This window comes from Aedes albopictus, chromosome 2 (genome assembly GCF_035046485.1).
Source record: "Aedes albopictus strain Foshan chromosome 2, AalbF5, whole genome shotgun sequence".
In the NCBI taxonomy this organism is placed as follows: Eukaryota; Metazoa; Arthropoda; class Insecta; order Diptera; family Culicidae; genus Aedes; species Aedes albopictus.
Genome location: NC_085137.1, coordinates 506,221,821 through 506,243,441, shown reverse-complemented (window position 1 = coordinate 506,243,441; position 21,621 = coordinate 506,221,821).

Genomic DNA, 21,621 nt, shown 5'->3' with positions numbered 1-21,621 from the left:
CCCCTACTACATGTTTTGCAGACTGGAATACAAATAAGATATGGAAACCTAATTGCATCGGTTTCCTGGGAACAGCCGAGCACAGCCTACGTAGGCTTCTCCCCATTCAACCTACGCGTGTCTACTTATTGCATGCCTAATTGGCTGCAATATTAACTGTGCGGCGAAAAGATTTTGTGGAGGAAAAGTTACAAGCTGCGGCAGCCTTTATGCATGAATGCTAGCGCACAACTTCGATAAGAGATGTCTTGATGAATAGTTTTCTAACGAATGGCTATATGTACCATCATTACTAGTAGATTGTCGGATCGGGAGGAACAAGCTGTTGGTAATGAGCGGTCCTTTGAGATGACTTGGTGACGGGAAAATCCTTGTTGTAAAGTGAATCTCATTAATGGCGAAAAGAATTTTAGCACCGTTTTTTTTTTCAAGGAGCGGTAAAATGCATTACCCTATGGAAGAAGACGGAGCCTTAAAAGAATAATTCGAATGTAAAAAAAGAAACAGAAAAAGAAGATGGATGAAAGAGGTTTATTATTTTATCAACAATATTTTCAGCCCTGCGCTAGTTTACCTTTTGACCGGGACCCACTGCTTTACTTGACTTTGCTGAAGGAAGAACTCACATTTTGCTAAAACCATCATAGAAGAAAGAAAAATAAAACATGATAGGATTTTAATTAGATTGAGATAATATACGATGTAAAGAAGATAAAGATAAAAAGTGTAAGAAACGGAAAAAATAAGGAAAGACGAGAAGCTTTAAAAGATAAGAATGAAAACAGAAAATACAGATAAGTTGGTAGGAGATAGAAATTGAGAGGATTAAGACAATAAAGAATCTATATATTTAATACGTCAAAAAAGAGAGCACACAAAATAACATAAAGAAGGGATAGAAGAAAATATAAAATAGCTGAACAGAAGATAAAAGGTAGAAGATAGAAGACAGAAGATAGAATATAGAGAATGGAAGATAGCAGACAAAAGAAACAAGACAGAAGATATAAGCAAAAATGGTAAACATTTAAAAAACTTAGTTGGTCCAGAACTGATCGCTGATTACAAGTTACTTATGCATGTGTTCTAATATTTCAACCATCTCCATGCTTTCATTATTGATTTCTAAAAGGTTCATCTGCTGTAGTCTCTTACCTATCCAGACCAGCGTTTCATATCTGCCAGCCCAAAATATCATTGGATCAACTTCAATCATTGTTTTGCAGTTTTCATAACCTGGCTCTGATGTGTCATTCCCTCTTGAAATTGACAAAACTCCTCCTGACCTACTCAAACTTGCTATCACTGTAACACAGTCCTACCCCACCCCCATGCTCACATGATAGCCTCCATCTGCACCTCCAGCCATAGGTACAACACAGTCGCAAAAGTTGTTTATGATGTGGTTTAACTTTACGGCTGTCATCATCCAACAAAATGGGAACAGACAGTGGCCACCACGGGCGGCGCAGCTATTGGAGGGAAGGAGCTTCCAGTTCCCAGAGAGTCCAGCATCCCCTTGGATCGTATTGGTGCGATATGGGGCTCTGTTGCAACTGTCGTTGTTGTTGCTGTTGTTGTTGGCTGGACAGTCGGTCTGTCAGGTTGGTGTGGTACCACGTACTCTCGGCTGCAGCTTGGAAATCGCTCGCACTAACAACATACGAAATGACAAAACCGACGACGACAACAAGGACGGAACAAGACATCCATCGTCATCGCTTGATGACCGGGCGGAATGGCAGGGGGAGAGGACCCGGGGGTGGATAAACAGAAACAGTAGTCAGTCACTCCACCGCCGGCCCGGTTGGTGGCGCTCTGGTTCGGTGCATCTCTAGGGCACAGTAGTATCGATGTAGGTCAAAAATTGAGAAAGAATTTCTGAAAACAATCTCCAGGATAAATTCTAAAAATAAAACAACAAATTCTTGATGAAATTTATAAGACAGTAAAAAAACAAAATCGGAAAACAATTCTGATGAAATTGTCAAGAAATTCGTAGAAAAATTGACAGAAATTTAATTTAAAAAATTATAGAACATAATGTTTGAAATACGACTGACGCCTGTAGCAAATCATAAATAAAACCCTGGAAAAAATTCTGATAATTAAAAAAAAATGAATATTAAAATAATTACTTGGAAAATTCTCCTAGAATAAAGAAATAAGACAAAATGATCGGGACATCTTTTTTTCTAAAAATGTCCAATTAGCTGTAACTTTTCGAAAAGTGCATCAAATATTCTCATTATTTTAAGTTAAGTCAATAGTTTTTCAAATCTGATTCTATAAGTCATAAATGGTCAAAATATCATTGCATTCGGTTCATTGAATCCGGAGATATAACAGTTCAAAGTTGGCTATCGGATAATTATACCTTTTTCTAGAATCTTTATAACTTCATGCAGAATAGCCCGATCTTTTCCAAATTTTGTCCACTGATACACAACTGGATGATCAACATACAGTCACTTTTGAAAAGTTACAGCTTTTTGAATTTTTTTTGAGAAGGGAAAATTTTGCCTGCCCCGATCATTTTGTCTATCCCCTGTACATTAAAGAACCCTTGAGTAATTTTGGAAGAAATATCAAGCGTCTTTCAATATCGATCCGTGACATAGTAAAATGTTAGTTAATTAGGCAGTGAAATGTAATTAGTGTAAGAAGTAGTGAATACATATTTTTTTATGTTTCTCTGAGAGCAGATCTCATTATTGGAGAAATTTCTCGAAAAGTTCCTGGAATAGGAGAATTGGTGCAAAAAATCCTGAAGAGGTTACTGCAGAAATTCCTGAGTACACGATAGTTTTCATATATTTTACGACCCTTACCCCGTGAAAGGAACACCAAGAGGCTCTTACACTCCCGTTCAAAAGTTTGGGGTCACCCCCTCAAAAACATGTCATTTTTTTAGGCCCATATCTTCGCCAATTGGCGTCCGATTTCAAAACCCTAGGTCTCATCCAAAAGATAATAAGCCAAAGAAACTTTGAACATGATTTAAAAGAAACTTTTTCAAAAAAAATTGTATGTAAACTCAACCCAAAATTGCCAAATTTTCTAAAAAATGAATATAAACTTACGGCAGTGTCGCTGGAAATTGGGTCGACCAAATTTTAATATGAGAGCGGTAATATAACCCATTTTGTATTAGCTTTTAACTGCTTTTTACAGAACTTAGCTAAAAAATCTAGAAAAAAGTTATTAAGTAAATTAACTCTTCATGTCATCGACCAAAAGTTTGGGGTCACTATCGTAAAACATGGAAAAGTGATTTGTTGATATCATTGTCATCTTTCATTCAATTTTTATTCTTCTTGATTTATTTGAAACAAAATGAATGATACTCACTGCATAGACATTGAACCACACATATTTGTTGAAATTTACATACCAAAACATAACGTAAAGTTGCCTCATTTTTTTAAGGGTTGTGAAATGTGTTAACTTTACATAACATTTTTATATACATAAATCGTTAAATACGTTAAGTTAAAGACATCAAATGTAAATTTAAAAGAATGAAAATTGAACTATAGATGACGAAGATATCACCAAATCACTTTTCCATGTTTAACGAAAGTGACCCCAAACTTTTGGTCGATGACATGAAGAGTTAATTTACTTAATAACTTTTTTTCTAGATTTTTTAGCTAAGTTCTGTAAAAAGCAGTTGAAAGCTAATACAAAATGGGTTATATTACCGCTCTCATCTTAAAATTTGGTCGACTCAATTTCCAGCGACACTGCCGTAAGTTTATAAGCATTTTTTAGAAAATTTGGCAACTTTGGCTTAAGTTTACATACAATTTTTTTTGAAAAAGTTTCTTTTAAATCATGTTCAAAGTTTCTTTGAATTATTATCTTTTGAATGAAACCTAGGGTTTTGAAATCGGACGCAAATTGGCGGAGATATGGGCCTAAAAAAATGACATGTTTTTGAGGGGGTGACCCCAAACTTTTGACCGGGAGTGTATGTCGATTCTCCAATGGAGGTGGATGAACCTTGATTTTTAGAAGAAAAAAAAAAACTGCTTAAGATTGAAGAATTACAACATTTTTTTTTTTTTTTAACTGTATTAACGAGATTTTTAGCCCTTGGCTAGTTCATCTCGGGACCCACGCTTTACTTCCCTTCCGAAGGAAGAACTCACATTTTGTGAGTTTGTTGGGAGTGGGATTCGATCCCAGGTCCTCGGCGTGATAGTCAAGTGTTCTAACCAACACACCAGGTCCGCTCCAATTATTATTTACAACATTCTTAAATAAATGCTATAGACAATAATGGAACAAAACAATAATAGACAAAACAAAATCTAAATTTTAGCAAGGAGAAGAATTTATTGACGAATCCTTAGAACTCTTTATTGTTTATCAACGGCTAATGAAACTTTTGGAAAAACAGCGTACGGATGTTGTCTCTCATTTATCGCTTTGTATTGGTTCTAAAGACATAACAACTTATATCAACTATAACGAGGTTGTTGAGTTTTGACGGACTAATAACAGAGAAACGTTCCTCGTCGTAACATGAGAGTGATCTGACTCTAACGATATCATCGACGTGGTCAGTATTATAGATTCAAAAGCTGTTTGTTTTAAGGGATTGTGATGAATTGTTGGTTTCTAGCTTGTCATGAACAAGTGACAGAGACTGTAATTCGCAAGTTCTTACTATTGACAAAATTTGGCGATAGAAAAGTTTAGATTTCAAAGAGAAATTTCTTCCGGAAATTCTGGAGAAGCTCCTAGAGATTTTTGGAATAATTCCTAGAGAAATTCTTAAAGATTTTTTTCGAGAATTTTTTTGAGGATTTTCGAGAGCAAATACTGTAAAAAATCCTAGAGAAATCTCAGGATCAATCCCCACTGAAATTTCTGAACAAATCATTGAAGGGGTTGCTCGTAAAAAGTATAGGAATTCCTGAAGAAATCCCTATATAAATTCTTGAGATCTAGTGGAATTTCTGGAAAAAATATAAAAGCTATTCCTAGATAAATTCCTAGAGTGATTTCTAAAAAAAATCTGTTATAATTTCAAACTAATTTGAAGAAAATCATGCAGTTTCTAGAAAAACTTCCGAGATTTGTATTCCTGGAGGAATTCTTTGGGGAATGTCTATAGGAGATTCAGTAAAAGTGAATGGTCCTGGAGAAATTTCTAAATATCTGCAGAAGTGCCAGGTGGAATTCCTTGAGGGAACCCAGAGATTTTTTTTAAGAATTTTTTGAAACATTTTTTAAACGTATTCCTAGTAGTTCTGATTTTGTTTTTTAAAATCCATGGAAAATCATTAGAAAGTTTCTAAAATCAAAAAATCATCTCGGATATTTCTAGATCTCTACAAGGGTATCAGGGTTCCCAAATATTTCTTCAGGATTTTTTTTTTTTTTCAAAATCAGCACTGATTTTTACAAGAACTTCCACTTAAATTTGAGTTTTTCCATAACTACCTGTCTGCATTTTACCTGAACTCTTCCAAAGGTCCTGTAGAAAATGCAAGCAAGTTGACTCAAAAAAAAAAATCTCAAAAAAAATTAAACACATTCTTCTAAATATCTTTCAGAATGCCTTCTAAAATCTTTGTAATACCTCTTCGCTAGTGGTCAACCATTAAGCCTTTCTGCAGTGTTAGATTTAGATATATTCCATAGCTCAGTCACGATTATCTTTATAATGTAAGAGTATCTTTTGCACTCGATTTTGTTAACAATTTAATAGGCATTTCAGAAAGTTTTAGGGGCGTTCCAAGGTTTTAAGTTTTTTTTTCAAATTGATTATGATGATTTCAAGGGCGTTTCAATGGGATATTGGGATACGGACGCTTCAGGGGCGTTTCGGAGCATTTCAGGTAGGGTCATATAAGGTAGGTTTCAAGAACATTTTAGGGTTTTAGGGGCATTTCGAATTACTTACGGAGATTTCAAGGGTATTTCAATGAGATTATGGAGGTTTCAGGGGCGTTTCAAGACATTTCCGAGGCGTTCCAAGGGTTTTCGTGACGAGGTTTGAGAAAATTCTCTGAAATTTCCTGAAACGCCTCTGAAATTTCCCCAAATCCCCCATGGGCCCTATGTAACTTATCTGAGACCCTTTGAAAGCACCAAAAACGCCTATGTAACGCCTCGAAAAGCCGTCAAAAACCATCTGAAGCTCCCTCAAATACCTTCGAAGTTCCCCTAAAACGTCCATGGACTCCATGTAACGGTCCTGAGACTCTCCAAAACCCCCGAAAACGCCTGCGTTATGCCTTTAAAACCCGCCAGAAATCCTCTGCCAGTTTGCGCTGAAAAGTTGATCGATTGGTCACTAGCGGGCAACCAATCGATTAGCTTTCTAGCGCAAACCGACATTTGGTTCTTCAGATTTATGTTCTTCATCATTCGAGATGTGGCTTCGTCATATCTTCACTTGAAATGCCCCCGGAAACGCCCCTAAAACCAGCTCCGAAAAACAATATCCCCGACCTGACCTCCAGGTACCCATCTGAAAACCCTTTAGATCCCCTGAAGCGCATCTAAGACCTCTTAAAACGCCCCTGAGACCCCCTGAATCACTCCCAAGATCCCCTGAATGCCAAGCGCCCCTGGGTCCCCTTGGAACCCTTTGAGACTTAAACGCCCCTAAGACCTCCTGGTACACCCTAGTACCCCTTGGAATGACCCAGAAACGCCCCTGGAACCCCCTGAGGCCCCCTAGAATCCCCCAGAGACTGCTAAAACTCCCCTGAGACCCCCTGAAGCACTCCTAACACTTCCTATAATCCCCGAAGCCCCCTGAGAGAACCCTGAAACGCCCTTAAACGCTCCTGAGATCTCCTGGTACCGCGCTGAAACCGCTTTTTGTCCTTCTGCATCCTCCCTTGCTCGTCCTATTAACGTCCCCTGGCCGCCGTTGCCATAGATACCGTCATGATTACATTTTCTTATGCACAATATTATAGGGCATAAAAAAGGTGCATAAATTGAAAGTGCATAAACATAACTTGCATAAGAAAAAGTTTGAGTCCTTAGAACAGCATTTAAGGTGAAACATCAAGCAATCCCATTGCAATTTTGCATACAAATTATATTTATTTATTTATTATATATTTATTATGTAATTAACTCGCAACGTGAGATTTTCATCTTTAAATTGCTACAAAGTATTGAATATTGGATTTGAACAAAAGTCATAGATTCCTTTATAAAAAAAATCCTTTGGACCAGAAACACCAACTTAAATTTTAGAGAAATTGCTACATATATCTGCACGAATTCTAATATATTTAGCTGTTTTCTTACGACGTTTCTTAATTACTTGAATTTTGTTACAAAAATCAAGAACTTCTGTTGGTTTTCCCGATGAATAACATTAAATTAATGTGTGTTTATTTTTTATTTATTAGATATGTCATGATAGAAATTAACAAATTAGAAAAAAGCTCCCAATGGCTCTAAAGTAGGAATTCCTTTACAATTTTTAAGAGAAACTGCTGTTAAACTGTCTGGTCACATTAGTGAAGTATTTTGAAGATTTTGAAGATTTTGAAGATTTTGAACTGCTCACGCTTAAACTGTTAGTTCTGAGAACAAATCATTGGAATTCTTGGATGTGTCTCTTGTGGAATTTTTGAAGAAATTGCTGAAGATGATTTAAAAAGAAATAATAGTAAAATATTTCAAGCATTTCCTAGTGAAATTACTGAAGAATTTATCAGAGTTACTACTGAAAGATTTTTTTTGGAAAATATGTAGAGAAATTACCGTCATGATTACATTTTCTTATGCACAATATTATAGGGCGCAAAAAAGGTGCATAAATTGAAAGTGCATAAATATAACTTGCATAAAAAAAGTTTGAGTCCTTAGAACAGCATTTAAGGTGAAACATCAAGCAATCCCATTGCAATTTTGCATACAAACTATATTTATTTATTTATTATATGTTTATTATATAATATTAATAGAGAAATTTAAGTAGAAATTCACAAAGAAATTGAGGAAGTGTAAGGGAATGCTAAAAAGTTTTTCAGGAGAAAATATCAATGTAGTTCTTCAAAAAAATCCGAGACGAATTGTAAAGGACATCCAAGAAATTTTTTTGGAGAAATTCAGATTTCTTGATAGAATATCTGAAAAAAAAAACATTGAGAAGAATTCTACAAGTATCTTTAAGGATTTGTTTGAGTAAAATTTTCAGAGAAAAATGTTTCAGGTACTCCTGCAGAAATTCTCAGAGGAATCCCTATTAATATTCAAGCAGAATATCTTGCATATTCCTAGTGAAGATCCGGAGGAAATTCCAGAGGGTATGCCAGAGGAAATTCATGTGGGAATTTCAGAGGGAATTCCAGGTGGGGTTCCTGAAAGAATTTCTAGTGAAATTGTTAGATGAATTACTGAGGGAAATCTTTATTAAAACACTGAAGGAATTTATTGTGGGATTCCTGAAAAACTTTCTAGTGAAGTACCTGAAGAAGTTTCTAGTGGAATGACTGAGGGTATTTCTTGTGAAATTCCTTAGGAAATACATCTAGAATTCCACAAGAAATACCTAGTGGATTTTCTGACGAAATTCGTAGCAAATTTCCTAGTAGAATTCGTAGTGGAATTCCTGGCGGAATTATAGAAGGAATTTCTGGTGCAAATTCAGATTTCTTGATAGAATTTCTAAAAAAAATACATAGAGTAACTTATTAGATAGAATTTCTAAAAAAAAATACATAGGGTAACTTAAAAGATTTGTTTGAGTAAAAATTTCCTGAGAAAAATTATGCAAGTACTCTTGGAAAAATTCTCAGAGGTATTACTATTAATATTCAAGCAGAATATCTTGCATATTCCTAGTGGAGATCTGAAGAAAATTCCTGAGGGTATTCCAGAGGAAATTCATGTGGGAATTTCAGAGGGAATTCTCAGTGAGGTTCCTGAAAGAATTTCTAGTGAAATTGTAAGAGGAATTAATGAGGGAATTCTTAATGAAAACCCTGAAGATATTTTTTGTGGAATTCCTGAGAAAATCTAGTGGAATTACTGAGGAAATTTTTAGTGAAATTCCTTAGGAAATACATCTACAATTCCTCTGGAAATACCTAGTGGATTTTCTGACGAAATTCGTAGCGAAAATCCTAGTAGAATTCGTAGTGAAATCCCTAGTGGAATTCCTGAAGGAATTCCTGGTAGAATTCGAAGTGGAAATGCCTAAGAATTTATGAGGAAATGTCTAGCAGAATTCCTGAAGAAATTCATAGTGAAACTATTGGAGTAATTTCTAGAGAATCTCCTAGTGGAATTCCTGGTGGAATTTCGGGAGAAATTCTAGTGGAATTGTAAAATTTCTAGTGGAATTCCGGAGGAAATTCATGGGAGAGTTCCTGAGATAATTTCCATTGAAAATCCTGGGAATCCTAGTGGATTTCCTGGAGGAATTACTTAGAGAATTCTTGATGGAAATCCTAGGTGGAAATCCAGAGAGAATTTTCAGCGCAGTTCCTGGAAAAGTTCCGAATGCAATTCCTGAAGAAATTCCTAGTGGAATTCCAGAGGGAGTTCGTGTTGGAATTTCTGGAAGAATTCAAGTGGAATTCATGAAAGAGTTCCTGAGGGGGTTCAGAAGAATTTATAGTGAATTTCTTGTGACAATTTCAGTTGGAGTTTCAGTGCTAATTTCTAGTGGAATTCTTGTGAAAATCTCTAGTGGAATTCCACTTGTAATTCCTAGTAGAATTCCGGAGGAAATTCCGGAAGGAATTCCCGAGGAAATTGCTTGTGACATTCCTGAGAGTATTTCCTCTCGAATTCCTGCGGAATCTTCTAGTAGAACCCCTAGTGGTTTTCCGGGAGGAATTACTGAGGGGATCCTGAATGAAAATCCTAAATGAATTTATAGTGGAATTACTGAAGAATTTATCAGAGTTACTACTGAAAGATTTTTTTGAGAAATTTCTAGAGAAATTTAAGTAGAAATTCGCAAAGAAATTAAGGAAGTCTAAGCGAAATACCAAAATGATTTCCAGGAGAAAATATAAATGAAATTCTTTTAAAAAATCCGAGATTTAAAAAAAAAGTGTATCTTAAAGGATTTGTTTGAGTAAAATTTCCTGACAAAAATGATACAGGTGCTCCTAGAGAAGTTCTCAGAGGAATTCCTATTAATATTCAAGCAGAATATCTTGCAAATTCCTAGTGGAGCTCCGGAAGAAATTCCTGAGGGTGTTCCAGGGGAAATTCATGTGAGAATTTCAGAGGGAATTCCCGGGGGGGTTCCTGAAAGAATTTCGAATGAAATTGTTAGAGAAATTCTTAATGAAAATCCTGATGGAATTCCTGAAAAATTCTAGTGAAGTACCTGAAAAAGTTTCTAGTGGGGTATTTCTTGTGGAATTCCTTAGGAAATACATCTACAATTCCACAAGAAATACCTAGTGGATTTTCCGACGAAATTCGTAGCGAAATTCCTAGTAGAATTCGTAGTGGAATCCCTAGCGGAATTAAAGAAGGAATTTCTGGTGGAATTCTTAGTGGAAATGCCTGAGACTTCCTGAAGAAATGTCTAGTAGAATTCCTGATGAAATTCATAGTGAAACTCTTGGAGTAATTTCTAGAGAATCTGCTAGTGGAATTCCTGATGGAAGTCCTGGTGGAATTTCGGGAGAAATTCTAGTGGAATTGTGAAATTCGTAATGGAATTCCAGAGGAAACTCCTGAGAGAATTTCCTTTCCTGGGGAATCTCCTAGTGAATTTCCTGGAGGATTTACTTAAAGGATTCTTGATGGAAAACCTTTGTGGAAATCCTGAGAGAATTTCTAGTGCAGTTCCTGGAAAAGTTCCGAATGCAATTCCTGATGAAATTGCTAGTGGAATTCCAGAGGCAATTCATGGTGGAATTTCTGGAAAAATTCTAGTGGAATTCATGAAAGAGTTACTGAGGGGATTCAGAGGAATTTGTAGTGAAATTCTTGTGACAATTTTAGGTGGAGTTTCAATGCGAATTTCTAGTGGAACTCTTGTGAAAATCCTTCGTGGAAATCCACTAGTAATGACTAATGGAGTTCCGGAGGAAATTGCTGAGGGAATTCCAGAAGAAATTTCTGGTGGAATTCCTGCAAGAGTTTCCTCTCGAAATACTGGAAAATCTCCAAGTAATCTCCTAGGTAATCTCCTAGGTAAACTCCTAGTAGAACATCTAGTGCAATTCCTGGAGGAATAACTGGGGGGATAGTGGAATTCCTGAGAGATCTTGAAAGAGTTTCTAGTGGAATTCCTAGTAAAGTTTCTGAGGAAATTCCTAGTGGAATTCCAGAGAAAAATTGCTGTGTAATTCATGAGGAAATTCATTGTGGAATTCCTGAGAAAAAATCTTGTAGAATTTCTCAGGAAATTCTTTGTGGGAGTTTTGAGGGAATTTCTAGGAATCCCTAGTGGATTTTTCTCTGAAATTTCTAGTGGAATTGCTGCGGAAGTTCGCAGTGGGGTTTCTGGTGGAATTCCTGAGGGTATTTCAGTGGAATTACTCTCTTGATTAACGGCTACGTAGTCTTGGGATTTAAAAAACGAGTTGTTTTGTTAACCCGACGTTTCGACACGGTGATAGTGTCTTCCTCAGGGGGTAGTCATTATTTCCCCCTGAGGAAGACACTATCCCCGTGTCGAAACGTCGGGTGAATAAAACAACTCGTTTTTTAAATCCCAAGACTGCGCAGCCGTTAATAAAGAGAGTCAACCATATAGTCGTATTTCAATAGCAAAGTGGAATTACTGATGGAGTCCGTGCGGGAATTTCTTGTGGGATGCCTGGGGAAATTATTACTGGAATTCTCGGAGAAATTTCTTGGGAAATTCAAGGAAGAGCAGCGGGTGGAATACCTGAGGTAAATCTCAACATAATTCTTAGGAGGAATTCATGAAGGAATTCCTGCGGTAAATTCTGATGTTGCACAAACTCCTGAAGGAAATTACCCGAAATAATCTTGACTGAATTTCTCAAAGAAATTTCCAGGAGAATTCCTGGAGAGAGCCTATTGCTATTCCTGGAAGAATAGCATCAAAATTTGTATGGTGGTGTAATTAATTCTCTGTAAGTGCAAAGAATCCAAAAGACATGCATGGGTGAACTGACTTTGTTCATAATTTGCTAGGTTGCGTACCAAGAGCAAGCCATTCAAAGAAAACGGTTTTACTTCAAATGTGGTGGCTCCATCTCTCAGAAAAAAGGAACAAGCTTTGATTTCTTGCTAATCACAGGAAAATGTCTGCAGAAGTTTCTAAAGGGATTCTGGGAAATAGTTCAAGAGCCATTCTCAAATAAATTCCACTAATTTCAATTTTTTTTTCAGAATACTAGTTATGACCACGAAATCTACAAAAAATCAACCACTATGCACAGCTGCACACTGAAGGAGAGAACTTTGATTTCGGTTCCGGTTTTGTGATCTGTCTGGTTGTTGGTTTGGGAAATGGGAAAATGTAGGCAGACAGGGAGGGTTGGTTGGTTGGTCGGTGTTTGGTTCGAGGTATGGTAGACCCTCTCTGGAGAGTGGGAGGTTGAGGTTTTGCCTGCAAGTGAGTGGCAATTTGGTGTGTTCTCGGGTACGAGAGTATGCAGTGCAGTACCCACCACCAGGTCGGATGTGTTCCGTTCCGTTCCATATCCAAGGGCTGCATAAACACTGCTTAGTAGTGGGGATGATAGGATGGGATGATGTGGGATCGCTTCCCAAGGATGAGAAAACCAAGATTCCGCATGTCTTCATGCTTCTGGTAGCCGAAAGGCCTGGTCTCAGTTGTATTTACCAGCAATGATGGCAGTTTGTGGCTCGGAATCTGGTGACATAGTTATAATCTCAGTGTGGCAAACGTTGTTGGCCTCATGCTGCCACACACACATCGTTGCCGGAATCGCAAGGCATAGAACGTGTGTCTATGAGAGGAATATGAACTCCTTGAAAGGCCCAACTTTGTGGAGTACTTTTAAGTAGTTTGCACAATAGTTTGTGATGAGAGTTTGGTTTGGAAATTTGCTTTTCAAATTAAGCCATTTGGAGTGTCTGCTAACTACATAATTGTGTTAGCCTTGTACAGTTAATCTGAAGGCCATTGTGGTATAATGTGTGATTGATGGAAATTCATGGAACGTTAAGTGTTTACTCTTGATTATTTTAAGAGGCAATAATTTGTTGTTTGATTTACCGATATGAGCTAATTCTAATCGCAAACAGTGAAATCTTGCACTTAGTATCATACGGGCGTATCTACAATGATCGATTTCTCATCGTCGAGCTTCTCTTCGGATAATTCCGGGAAATGCGTGTAATGTTCAGATGATCTCTCGGTGCGATAAAGGACGACTAGGGCTAGCATTTACAACAACAAAAATACCCGACAATAATTTGCAGGCCAAGTTATTAACCAAAGAGAAAATCGATGAAGAGAAATCGATCATTGCAGATACGCCCGTATGATACTAAGCGCGAGAAATGCATTATTGAATGGAACATTTAGTTTTACAATCTGTTGGGTCGAGCAGTATTGAATACTGACTGTTTTGTAAATATATACAAATATTGAATCGTGATTCAAATTCTATTTGTTAAACTGAGGCAATATGTGAATTGACTCGAAATGTCTCAAAACATTCTTTCAATATACCCTGGTATATGCGACCGTCACAAAACGTAACAACAGCATGCACATTTCCAAGAAACGCACGAAACATTTTCCACATTCAAAGCTTTCCGGACAAATTTGTTGCTGCTTCCTGACTGATTGGGTCCCTTCCCGTAATGTTCCACATCCTATCAATTGCTAGCAGTTTCCTGTTGCTTTGGTACCGGTTCAGTCAAGCGCACCACATACATAAATACAGGTATTCAAACCCAACCCGGTTGAAGAAAGCTTACTTCTTATCACTTCCTTGCCAGGGCATGAGAAATGGCACACAGAAAGAGAGAAATTTGTAGTTCACCTCTGTTCTGTCTGCACCAGCCCATGCCCTACCGTCGGAATTTATTTGCTCAACCGACCTTCTTCCCGGTTTGCACCCCTCTTTGCACTTTGTCCATACTGAAAGTTCCATCGGATGCCCTGCTTCCGCCGCGTGACTTTGCAACAATTGCGAATCCAAAGGAGTTGCTCGTCTTAACCAGCTGGCTAGGGTACGCTTTGCTATTTATTACAGCTGTTTTACCATGAAGAAGTACTCGCAGCTACAGCCAAGTGATGTACACCGGCACAACAATGATAACAGTGACGACGACTCAGACAACGACGACAAAGAAAAAGGCATTTGAAACTATGTATCTACTAACATATCCCAAACCAGAACCTGGAAGGATACACAAAGCAACAAGGTTGAGTTCCGACCTCGGACCTGGCCCTTCGAACCATCCTATCATCGACCGGCACTCACACATTCCTCTACTGTCCCGGTCCTGATGTTAACTACCACCATCTGACGTCCGACGTCCTTTCGTCATTGTCGTCGTCGTCGTCAACACAAAATAAGGATCAACCAGAACAGACGTGGCCGATGTATTTGTAAACAGAGCAACCAAACGACGGAACTACATTCTTCGTTCGTCAGTATCATCCATTTCCCTGGCACCTCCCTTAGAAGGGAGTAAAATGCTTGATCTGTTCATGTTATGGTGGGCTAAAATATTAATGATACATAAAAAAGGGGTTATTATCCATAAATAGTTCCAAAAGTCCCAGTGAAGAACCAGGGGGTATTCAGTAAAAGTTCTATGAACAAATAAAAAAAAATGCATATATAAATCAAAATTTTTCATTAATAATTGATAGTTGGGCAATAAAAAATCGCAAAAAATGCAATAAATAAACCAACAATTGCACTAAAAAAGAGTATTTTTCCATAAAAATTTGGAAAATTCCATAAATATTTCTGATTTACCATAATATATTAGAAAATTCAAAATAAAGAAATACCAAAAAAGCAATAAAAATTATAAAAAATGCCATAAACAAAAAAAAGGAATTATCAATAAATGTCAAATAATGAGCAGTAAACTTAAATGCATTTTTAGCCAAAAAATGAGAAGAGCCATGCGGCGAAGCCGCATAGAGGAATGAGGAACTGAGGCGGCAAAAGCCCGCCGAAGTTTCCAATAGCCGATGCACCGTAACTGCGTCGATTCGGTTTTAGGCAAACCACAGATCCAATAATTGGCCCGGTACAATGCAAACATAGATGTTATCCCTCTTTTTGGTCATTGCTTGGTAAATTGCACACAAAGTTCTGTCGTCTTTTCAGTTGCTTCAATCATATAAGTACGGTTAAGCATTTGATTGCCTTCTATTTTCCTGCATTTTCTTTTCATGGGTAATTTAGTCATTTATTTATAGCAATTTTTGATTTTTTTAAATTTCTTTTCGATATTTTTTTATTGTGAAATTTCAATTTTTTTTATGGAAAAATCGTATTTATTTATGGGAAATTCCATTTTTTTATGGGAAAAATACTCTTTTTATTGCAAATGTTGCTTTGTTTATTGCATCATAACGTTTTTTATTGCCCAAAAATCAATTATTTATGGAATATTATGATTTATTTGTGTATTTTTCTATTTGTTTATGGAACTTTTATTTTTCTATTACTGATAACACCCCTGTTTCTTCATTGGGATTTTTAAGCTTACTTCTTGGAATGTTTTTACTTATTATGAAACGTTTAATTGTCTGCCTATTATGGTGGCGGTGATATTCTAGTAGACCTTGTTCTGGTGGGAAAATGTTCCCCATATTTACGTGAAAGGCCACTGCTTCAGTTTATTCTGAGCGAAGAGCAGCTCAAGAGATAAACAATACAAATTGCAGAATTTGAGCTGGATTTACAGACTAAAGTTGGATGGAAATAAACTTCCCACTGTCTTATTCGAGCCTTCCCTATGTTTTGGAAGACAAGGGGTGATTCAAAACGAGAATAAATTGTATTAGGGGTATCCCGATCAGAAAGGCATAACAAAAATGTAACAAAATTATATCAACGGTTGATAGATATATCACCGTTTGTTATATTTAGATATATTTGAAAACCTGATTTATTTATATCAGAATTATAACAAGGTCAGTTATAATACAATTTATTTTGATTATCTTCATATGAACATTATAACAAACTCAGTTATAGTTATGGTTAACGTTGAACAATTCGTCATTGAAATCATCGCCGTCATCAAACATTTGAAAGCAGTTTTTTCGATCAAAACAAAAATCTTTGCTATGAAAATATATTCACTGTACTCCACATGAGGAATAGAATGTAGTGAATATATTTTCATGGTCGATGTTTTGATTTACAGCGATAAAACTGCTTTTTATTTTCCGAAAAATGATGACGGGTGCTTAAGCCTTAACATCATCAGTATCTTAGCGATGAGGCCACAATATTTAGGTCCTTGGTGAATGATTCTATATAGCATCGTAGAATAACGTAGTTAAAAAAATAAGAAATGAGTATCCTAGCAGTTGTCATTGTAGGTGAGCCGCACTAGAGTATCTGGTCAATTTGAATGCCCAACGTATGCAATGATTTAACCCTCTTAAGATGTTAAGTTTTTCGAACCACGATGGCGCAGTGCACGTTCAGCGTACCTGTCTGGGTCATATTGACCCCAACATCCTGGTCAATGCAACTCTCAAACGGTCATATTAAGCTATGATAAGTGAGGCAACAAAATGGATATGAAATGGATGACTTTCAATGAAACTGTTAACATTCCTGAAGTAAGTTTTAAGTTTCACAATCCTCCATCCTCAATCCTAACGCCACGAAGCGGTGAAATTTCCAACCACAAGACCACTGCATATAGACTGTTTCATAAATTATAAATACACTAACGATTAACTGCCATTTCAATTCGAGCATAATGTCCAAAAAAGTTTCTTCTAGCTCTTATAGTAAACATGCTAACGAAGCAAATAATACCAATTTTGTTGATGTTTCTGATAAAAGTTAAAAAATAGAGCTCTGTAAACTAGATGATTAAAATTTTAAGTTGCACAAAGTGGTCAAAAAATGTAGCATAGTAGAAAAGAAAAAAAATCTCACAGATAAAATATTTAATTTCCAAACACAATAAAAATGGCTGTATCGATAATAAAAGATATTTCTCGATTGGTAAGAGTAATTTTTACTTATCATGTACTGATTTATCGACCGTATTCTATAATTAACTTGATGATTTTGTGGCTATATCGGTCTCTTTCTACTCATAAGTATAAGGGAGTAGAGATCAAAGTGGATAATGAAATGATAGATATGATAGAATTCGCTAGGTAGCGAACAAGTGTGAAAATTTTATAGAAGGTGAAATTAGGCAAGTAGGCCATGTATTGAACGAATACATCGAATGCGTGAAACTTCTGCCGTGCGACCTGTGCTTTTAAAGCACAGGTCGCACGGCAGAAGTTTCACGCATTCGATGTATTCGTTCAATACATGGCCTACTTGCCTAATTTCACCTTCTATAAAATTTTCACACTTGTTCGCTACCTAGCGAATTCTATCATATCTATCATTTCATTATCCACTTTGATCTCTACTCCCTTATACTTATGAGTAGAAAGAGACCGATATAGCCACAAAATCATCAAAGTAATTTTTACTGGTATATTTGATCAAGAACCACCATTACGGGCCTTCTCAATACAAATTGTTTTGTTTCAAATTTCTCAACAACACCAGTAGCAACAAACGTTAAGCAAACGAATATCTTAAATACTGCTTACTGCATTCGTTTTTATGGTATGACAAGCTTTGCCATCTGAAGGATCGAATGAGCTGAAAAAATAAGTTTGTTTAGATTAAATGCGTTCAGGAAAGCTAAGAAACTGTGTGGTAGTTCTTATGTTCCGTAGAAAAGCTTTAAAAATAAGAAACTTGATCTCCGAAAAAATGTTGTGGCTCTAGCGTGCGCAGCTTTTTCTTTTTTCTCATTCACTCACGTAAACAAACACGAGAAGAAACAGATAAAAGAGGGGTCATTTTTCCCCCTCTTTTATCTCGCTCTTTCTTGCGTGTATCAAAGAGAATGAGCGAGTAGAAAGAAAAAGCTGCGCACGCAAGTGTGTTGTGGGAATGCCTTTATCGAATTTTCCCAAATTTTGATCAAGGCATTACTTAGACAACTTGTTGAGAAAGCGAATGTGATAAAAATTTAGATATTTTTTTGGTATTTAGTGATAAATAATGTTGAAATCATTAAAAAACACCTTTGTGCAAATGCAAATTTGAAAAATTAAGTTATTTGTTAGAGAACTTGACTGTTCTTTAAAATATCAAGACAATTGAAAGGAAATATAAAAATATGGAGTACACCAAAACCTCTATTTAGGTAATGAGTCGGGACTGCCTAAATAGAATTTTTACCTTAATGGATTCAGTTTATTACCTAAGTGGAGTACAAGGTTGCAAAGAAGTTTAATAAGGGAGAGTTACTAGGAGATTTAAAGGAGGGGGTGGGTTTCAGGAGGGGAGGCACTTCAGGGGCGTTTTCGGGGGTTTTGGAGGGTCTTAAATCAGAATTGTCATTTAAATGACTAGCTGGGCAAGAAACACGAAAAACCCTGCAAAATTCCGTCAGACTGAAAAATTATTGAATGTCGGGTCAAAGTCGGGTCAATTTTTAAATTTTATAAAACAACTGTTGGGTCTATGTTGGGTTTGGTGGACAAAATAAAAACAGGTAAATGATAGGTTGATGTCGGGTTTGACGTCATCAATGCTGGAGCTGATATCGATTGAATGATGGAAGGATGGTTGCTTATCTCAATTTCAACTGGAAATGATGCTGGATACTGACACTTTTCAACACTGAACGGAAGAGGGGGGGGGGGGGGGGGGGGGTGTTTAGGGGGCATATCTCAACATTCACTACTTCTTTCCCGTAAACCAACTTTATACCTTATCTTAAGTACTCCAACTGATCTGAACACAATCAAATTCTATTTAGGTAACGTTACCTAAATAGATTTTACCTAAATGGATCCTACCTAAATGGAGGTTTGAGTGTACAATATGCTATACTCTGAAATAAGTTGGTAAAAATCATTAGAACAGTTCATTTAATTGAATAAACAAAGTGTATTTATAATTTCTGAAACAGTCTATAACTTTGACATAGGCAGGAACTTCCATGATGGTGAGGAACATTAAAATGATAATTTTATTTTATTTTTTAAAATCCTATTGTTATCTATCTAAAAAACTACCTATACATATAAATGTACCTAATGTAGCTTATTAGGTACCTACGTATTCCTATCACGTGCACTGTGCTTAGGTCACGTTTATTTAAATTCATACCTAAGTGCACGTGATAGGAATACGTATGGAGCTGCTTCTGAGATGTCTTCAGGATTTTTTTTTTTCGGGAATTCTGAGATTCATTAAGGTCCATCCGGACATTTTTCTGGAAATTCTACTAGGGATTCCTCTGAGAACTTCTTCCGGGACCCTTTCAGGATCTGCTTCCTGGATTCCTTTATATTTATGAAATCCTTCCGGCATTCCTATGGAAACTCCTTTCAGGAATCCTCCAAAAACTTCTGATATTTTTCCAAGAACTTCCTCCGGGCCCTCCTTCCAAGATTCTTCCAAGAACTTCTTCAAGCAATCCTCCTCTTACGGAGTTTTTTTTCAGAAACTCTTTCAAAGATTTCTGAACTCTTTCCAGGATTCTTCTAGAAACTGCTTCCGGCCATTTTTCATGAACTCCATCCAGGATTCTTCTAGGAACTCTTTGCTGGATTCCTACAGAAGCCCCTTCTGGAGTTCCTGCAGATCCTTCTAGAAGGTGTTGAGCCATTGGGCCTAAGTACGTTGGCTAAAATTCGTTGGACCGAAGCACGGTAGGCCGATCGCGTCATTAGGTCGAATGGTTTACTGGGCCGAATGAATAAAGCCAAGGACGGGCAGCCTAGCGGAATGATTTCATTTTGTAATTTACCTAATAGTTATGGACATCCCTAGGCTCTTCCCACGATGTTCAGGTATCCGCCTATCGTGGACTAGATGCTGACAAAGCAGTAGCACCCTGAGCGACACAGAACATAACCTCCACACCACAATACCCTTTGGACGCCGAGCATATTGATGACACGATAAATCGATACCGGTGCATACTAACACCAACCATCTAGCGCAGCCCAGAACAACCAGGCCTGTTGCCATCCGGTGAACTTTTGCAGACACCGAGAAAGCATCGAACTCAATCGGAGCACACAGGTGCGCCCTCGGTCTGGTCTGGCTCGATCAGTCAGTTGGAAGTGAACTTTTGAAACGATAGGTCTAGTAAGTAAACGAAGTGTTAGTAATCAGTTGATAGCCCCTTCGGCCCAAAATACGTTATAAGAAGTGTGTAATGTAAGCTAACAAACATGAATAAAATAAAGTGATGGGATTAGTGTGAACTGTTTAAATAAGTAGTTTTTTAAAAAGCTTAATGTGAAGTCCCGTCCATTTTTCTATACCACGAAAGAACTGCCTGCTTTGAAAAGAGCGAAAAATCATTGATAGAAGAGCTAGTAGTGCGACCACCCAGAATCAGTAGTTCAAGAAATAATAGTATTCTCTATGCGACATACCTCCCAGGTAGTAAAAAAATCTTCTAGGAGTTAGAAAAAAAAAAAACATTTTACCATAACTGATGAAGGAATGTAAGCTGTTTTTTTTATTAATTTGTTCGATCCAATTGCTAAATACATAGAATCGTCAAGATATTAAATCAAGTATCCATAAAAAATGGATCAATCATACCATAAGTTTTATAAATTTATTGCGTGAAGCCCTTGAATTTTAATATTCGGCATGAATGCAATTCGATGTTTAAAATGTAAATTAGAATCGATTGTTTTGGACTCCCAGAAGCTACGTTCAAAATTTGAGCAAAAACAGTTAAGCCTAAAGGGGCGCTAAAAGTGCTTGGAATATGCATGGGAAAACGTGGCCAAATGTATGCAGAAATTTAAAGTTTCCGATTTTTGCCGCTAGGTGGTGCTGTAAGCGTTTAATGATAAAACCCTTTGGTATTATTGTAGGTGACTATATTCCAAACAACTTTGTCGAAGACCGCAAAGTGATCCTACGCCTGTGAGAAAAGTTAAACCCTAGGCAAAGTGAGGCGAAGTATTGAGATTTAATTATTGATATTATTCTTTTACATGTAATGGAAAAACAATCATAATGTCTCGCCTCACTTTACCTAGGGTATAACTTTTTAAACAGTCGTCGTAACACTTTGCGGTTTCCGACAAAGTTGTTTGGCATATAGTCACCTACAATAATACCAAAGAGTTCTGGAGCAACATTTGAAAAGGGCCCAAGAGGTCTTGTGTCTTTTTTCTAAAACACTCCGTAGGGCATAACAGCAGCCCGCCCACGCAAATGAACACCGTTATTCGAAAGATCGATGTTTGCTCTATCTGATAACGGTCTTAGTTTTTGTGAATAAGCTGAGGGGGGCTCAGGAGCGACGTGTGAAGTCATTGTTTACCAATGCTTGTATGCCCTTTTCAAATGTTGCTCCAGAGTTTTATCATTGAACGCTTACAGCGCCACCTAGCGGCAAAAATCGAAAACTTAAAATTTCTGCATACGATTGAACTGGTGATCGAACGAC